Here is a 6328-nt window from a genome sequence, read left to right on the forward strand (position 1 = left end):
TAACTTCTTGGTGACTTTAAGTATAATTATACTAATGTGTCCATCTGTTCTAATTTAATTAAATTCTATGTCTTTGTGCAACTGAAGATTGCTCTACATTTTAAATTGATGTAATGATTGCATTGTTCAATTAAATGGAGTTTCATGAAACGATCGTACAGCATTACCTCTGGATATCCTTGTTGCTTATTTTGATTTTAATCACCTTATTTTGAAATTGCATGGATAATACCGTACTAAATTCTGGTGCCTCAACTTACGTACCATATTCATCTGAATCTAAATTTTTGCGGAACTCATCTACCATACCCAATATATATATATATAAAGAAAAAGAGAATGGATGGAGATTGGTAAGTTAGTAATTGTTTATTATTAACAGTAAATTAACCATGTTCACTTACAGCCATTTCATTTAATACACAGTAAATACTAAGTGAATATCAAATTTATATTTATATGTCCTGAGCATAATAGTGCTTGCTGTTTCCTTCTACCGAATTCACTCAAAAGGTGTTGCTTACAGCAGAAGACACTTCCCAAAGATACTGCGCAGTGGGATTGAACCCCAAACCGCATGTTTGAAAGTGGAATTTTTTACCATAGATTCTTAAAATATGAAATATATTGGTTTCAAATTCGAGGTCAGCAATTTCGTGTCCGAGAGGAAGAAAGGCAAAATCGTAAAGCCAGACCAAATACCGCTAAGCATTCTTCCTGGCGTGTTTCCAACCAGCTCGCCGCCTTCCTGGTAACTAAAATGCATTAATATTCATTCCTGTACCTGTAGACACAATAAATATGGCGGACCTAACTTTCATGGTAGATTTAATATAACAGGATAGACTTAACTATGAATGACAGACTTAACTAGGTTTTGGATTTAATCAGACTTGTGAACTTTATCAGACGGAATCCTCCTTTCAAGCGTGGAATTTGTATAAGTGCTGTTAGTAAAATATTTCTACGTACATCAATGTGCTAAAGAAGCGTTCCCAAACTTCTTTCCAAGAAGCGAGTGATCTCACGCATAGCAATGTTCAATGAAGTCCATAATATATAATTTAATTATTACATATATAATACATATAATATGGATAAACTGTTACAGAAAATAAAAATCAAAGACTTGAAGCAGAGCATGATCTACTACAGTCTACATTCCGGACATAGGGCCTAAAAATATTAATACATATATAATGCATTTCGACATGATAGATCGCTAGCCACTACACATTCTTTATTTTCTCTCCTTGTTTCTTTCTGTGTCCCTTTCTGTGGAAGAGCGTAGGCTCGAAACGTTAAAGACTTTTTCAATTCCCGAGCGTTATACTAATACATCTGTTTGTTGTCTACACCACCTGTCTTCGTCTTTTGTTTTTCTTTTTTTGTGAATTCTCCCTATATATATATATAATATATATATATATATATATATATATATAGATATATATATATATATATATGTGTGTGTGTGTGTGTGTACGTGTGTGTATATATATATACATATATATATATATATACTCATATATATATATACATATATATATATATACACATATATATATATGCATATATATATATATATATATTATATATATATATATATATATATTATATATATATATATATATATATAAGGCAAAACACTCTGCGGACTGCGATAGTCAAAATAAAATAGAAATAAAGTTTTAAAATACATTTTGTTTATGGAAACCGTTATTTTGGGCACCTTATTCTAAAGAGTAACCGCTGGTTCTCAATTTCCCTTCTTTCTCGTGTACATTTGTCAATGACGATGGATTTTGTGTCCTTTCTCCCACCTCAAAATTGTATGTTTCATTTTAGCAGATGACTCTGTTCTATTACAGAGTTTTTACCAACTGCCGCCGTCGTTATTCAACCTGGATAACCAAATACCATGTGATATTAATACTTAATTGATTTACTTGTAAGAAATGTCTTTCTTATAAATCTACAGGACGGATCGATCACTGAATTCTTAAATATTTGTATAGTTTGTAAAGAAACTTAATGTTTTCGTATCCGTAGCCCTGCCGCCTAAAGCCCGTTAATTATCTTCCCTCGATATAGTACTGAACCAATTAATTATGCTCTAATTCAAATGACACTGATGTTGACATCATGTTTATCCATTCAGAATCGATAACTTAATATAACAGTGAATCACATGCATCTGTATCTACTGTAACCTCCAGAAAGCATGCAGCCTTGTGTGTACTTTGCAAACTGAAATTTTATTCTCCGATCTTTACAGATATTTTTTATCTTTTCTGCTCATTTGATCAGAAAAATTAGATCAATAACGAATATCTTCAAATAGTGCCTTGCATATATTGGTTTCAAATTTCAGCACAAGGCCAGCAATTTCGAGGGAAGGGGTTAAGTCAGTTACATCCACCCTAGCGTTCAACTGGTGTTTATTTTATCGACTGCAAAAACATGAAAGGTAAAGTCGACGTCAGTGGAATTTGAACTCAGAACGTAAGGACGGGCGAAGTACCAAGCATTTTGACCCGGCCTGCTAACCATTCTGCCAGCTCGCCGCCTAAGCGCTTTGTATACATTAGTACTTAGTATTTAACTTATTAAAATGCTTAGAATACTATTTCAGGTTTATATTTTTATCAAGTACCATTAGTTAATCTTTTACCATCTTTGGAACACAGTTTTCTGTTAGTGATTCTGAAACTTTTATTCAACAACGATTCTTTCTGTTTTATTTCCTTTTGTCACATTATCGAATTTTTCTTTGATAAGTCTCAAGATAGTCGGTAAAATTTGATTGTGGCGCCAATCAAATCATTTGCTTAAGTGCTCTATGACAGTTTGTCAATATATGAACCAGAATATAACACTTGCATCTGCAAATGCAAACACTCTTTTCTACTGGAATATTTCCATATTTCCCGTGCATTGATGTAGATGTAATTTCATTGAGAAACAAAATTTGTCTTTGCAGACCCAGTCGGGTTCGGTGACTGCCTTAACCTTCGTAACCGACATGATGATATCGTCGGAAAACGAAATCTTCGTAACACACATGTAACACTTGCATGAGACTATTTCGTTGTTTCAGTTGCTCCATTAGTATTTTTAGCAATAGTCTGACGATTATCTCAAATTTGTTTCCTAAAATTAGAAACGACCTGTTAGTTTCAGACCGCAGACGCCGCTGTGCAGTGAAGAAGCTTATTTCCTAATCATGTGGTCTTGGGATCAATCCCGCGGTAAGACACCTTGAGCAATGGTCTTATGCTATTGCTGTGAGCCAACCAAAGCCTTTTAAATGGATTTGGTAAACCGAAGCTGAAGAAAACAGTCGTGTGTATATACCTAATTATATGTACACGTATGCATCATGACTGTATATATATGTAGGTATACGTTCGTATATGTAAGTATTGGTATGTTGTGCTTGTATGTATATGTATTTATGTTTCTCTTCTGTGTGTATTCTACTGACGAGGCAAAGCATTCATAAATGCAAAGTCAGAAATCCGGGATCTAGAATTATCCAATAATTTTTACTAGTTTCATCTTGTCTCTTTGTTTTCTCTCCGTGTTGATATATGGACACTTAAAGTGGTTTTAGAGTCAGATCATGGTTGCTATTTTCAGCATGGTGGTATCTTGTAGATACCCTAATTTATAATTTTAAATTTATAAATATATATATATACATACTGAGAGAAGGGGGTAGCTATACAGATAGATACATACATGCACAGACACACAGACCGGCAGACAGACAGACGGACAGACAGACAGACAGACAAACAGACAAACAAACAGACAGACAGACAGGCAGGCAGACAGAGAGATAGATAGATAGATAGATAGATAGATAGATAGATAGATAGATAGATAGATAGATAGATAGATAGATAGATAGATTGATAGAATATTTGTGTGTGTGTGTGGCAAGGCTTTAACAAGTAGAAGATCACTTGATCAGCTTAAGAAAGTAAAGAAAATATTATAATGAAATGCAGCTACCCAGAATTTTGTGGGTGAAACATTAATTCATTTAGCCACTTGTCAAGCTGAGAGCAAGAACATTTGTCACTTGCTTTCAAAGCAGATGGCGTTTGAACAGGGAAATCTCATAAGGAAGAAGACTGAAAGAAGTAGCAATAAAAATACAGAAAAGAGCAACGACGATGATGCGGTTTGTCTTCCAGTGTGTGAAACCTATATGAACAAACCCCTTCAAATAGCAAGGCGCCAAACCCCACCTGTAAACAACTGTCCTCGTTCCATCAATGAGTTATACCTCTGAGACAAGGAAAAAGACATCCAAACCTAAAGAACTGTAGATGTCTTGCAAAGAGGTTGCCATTACTAAAATTCTTTGCAGAGGGTTACATAACGAATAAATAAGCCATGGTAAAGGACGAGCTGAGAAGTCTATGGGATACTATCATTGTGAGCTGCAGAAGATTCTGGGCTACGTAATATGCATGCCCAAAAAACAAGCCACGCTTAAACCTCTCCAGAATGTAAGCAAGTGGTTGCATAGGAGGTTGCATACATATAAGGATCTGATTGAAAATTCTGGGCGAGGGCGTGATAGATATGATCCTGGTTTGGCAGCGGGTTCATAACAGGTCATACGACTGTGCCACACGGAGAACTCACTTCACTCAATGTTCAGAAGTAAGAGCAGCTAAGATCTATAGAAACATTTCCTTTTATTTCATTCGCTAATATTCTCCTTAATACAGTTCGTAATTATCCCAATTCTGTAGCAAAAGGAATAATAATGATGTGTTTCTTGAACGCAATTGCATTATTTAAACGAATATAAAACGGCCCGCTGTTGTTACTTCACTACAATATTAGAATAAAGACAGATAGATATATTTTCTTCGGCACGACACTGTATTTCCCTGGACAAAATCCTGGTAAGAAGCTATTTTCTAGAGATGTGTGAGCTGAGATTAAGTGCATATGTCCCAACAAGGGAAGAACTTACAACAGAGTTGCTCCAGTTCGTAACCTAAGATCTGTTAGTTCAATACTTTGGTTCACTCTACCACATTACTACCACACCATCTCATTTAATTATCTTTTTCAACACAAGCATTATTGTCCATCAAATAAACAATTTACACAAGCGAATATGTGTGTCTATTTCTATATGCTGATGTAAATAATAATTACATAGATTATTAAAATATACCATACTGACATTTCCAATCTGAAATCTTTACCAGCTTAAACAATTTAGAAATAAAGATGCATTTAATTCGAATTGCACATATCTGCGCTATTGTTACATAGCTGCCGCATTTGTCTTGCATTCAGGTATACACTGCTTGAAGTATCAATAGAAAACGAATGTCTTTCTCAGACATGAATTACTTGTATTCATTCTTTAAGTATAAACTTGGTAAAAGGCCAATTTTGGCAGGGACAGCATACAGACGGTCGATCGATTTCATTTCGGCCGGATTTAAACTGCAAGCCTGAAGAGAAGCGACTAAAGTTGCAAGGCGGGTAGAATGTTGTCTGATTTACCTGGGAAATATGCAGAAAATAAAATAAGCTTTACCTGAGTTTGTACGTGGTTTTATCTAATAGTGCATGCACGCGTGTATGTATGCATGTATGTATGTATGTATGTATGTATGTATGTATGTATGTATGTATGTATGTATGTATGTATGTATGCATGTATCAATGTATGTATGTATGTACATATGTATGTATGTATGTATGCATGCATGCATGTATGTATGTATGTATGTATGTATGTATGCATGCATGCATGATGTATGTATGTATGTATGTATGTATGTATGTATGTATGTATGTATGAATGCATGTATGTGCGTATAAATTCCAATATATTCTTTTATATTTGTAGTTGTTTCACTCATTAGGCTGTGGCATTGCTGGGGCACCGCCTTAGCTGAACGAATCGCCCCCAGTACATTTTAAAAAACAAATCTGGTACTTATTCAACTGATCTCTTTTGCTGAAACCGTTAAGATACGGGGACGTAAACATACCAACACTGGCTGTCAATCGGTGGTGTGAAACAAGCACACGCGCAAAAAACATTATTCTTCTACATTTCTACTTCCGGTCCTTCAATATGTGACCTCGTGAGTACCGCTGGCGATTTTTTTCCTCTGTCTTCCCTTCTCGGGATCTTTCCTTCTCCTATGTTTCCGACGAAGAGCTCCGCTCGAAACGTTAAACCCTCCTTCTTCCCTGAGCGTCCAATAATACTTTATTTGTTCCACGTCCTCGCGTTGTTGTGTTTTTTTTTGTGTTTTCTTGTTTGGATTAACTATAT

The 6328-nt window shown here is 35.1% G+C and overlaps 1 protein-coding gene across 2 annotated transcripts in view; it reads left to right on the forward strand.

Annotated features, from left to right (window-relative positions):
• Positions 1-6328, forward strand: part of LOC115212417 — a 251216-nt gene that overhangs the window by 213197 nt on the left and 31691 nt on the right. The window lies entirely within an intron of this gene.

Source organism: Octopus sinensis, linkage group LG5 (genome assembly GCF_006345805.1).
Source record: "Octopus sinensis linkage group LG5, ASM634580v1, whole genome shotgun sequence".
NCBI lineage: Eukaryota > Metazoa > Mollusca > Cephalopoda > Octopoda > Octopodidae > Octopus > Octopus sinensis.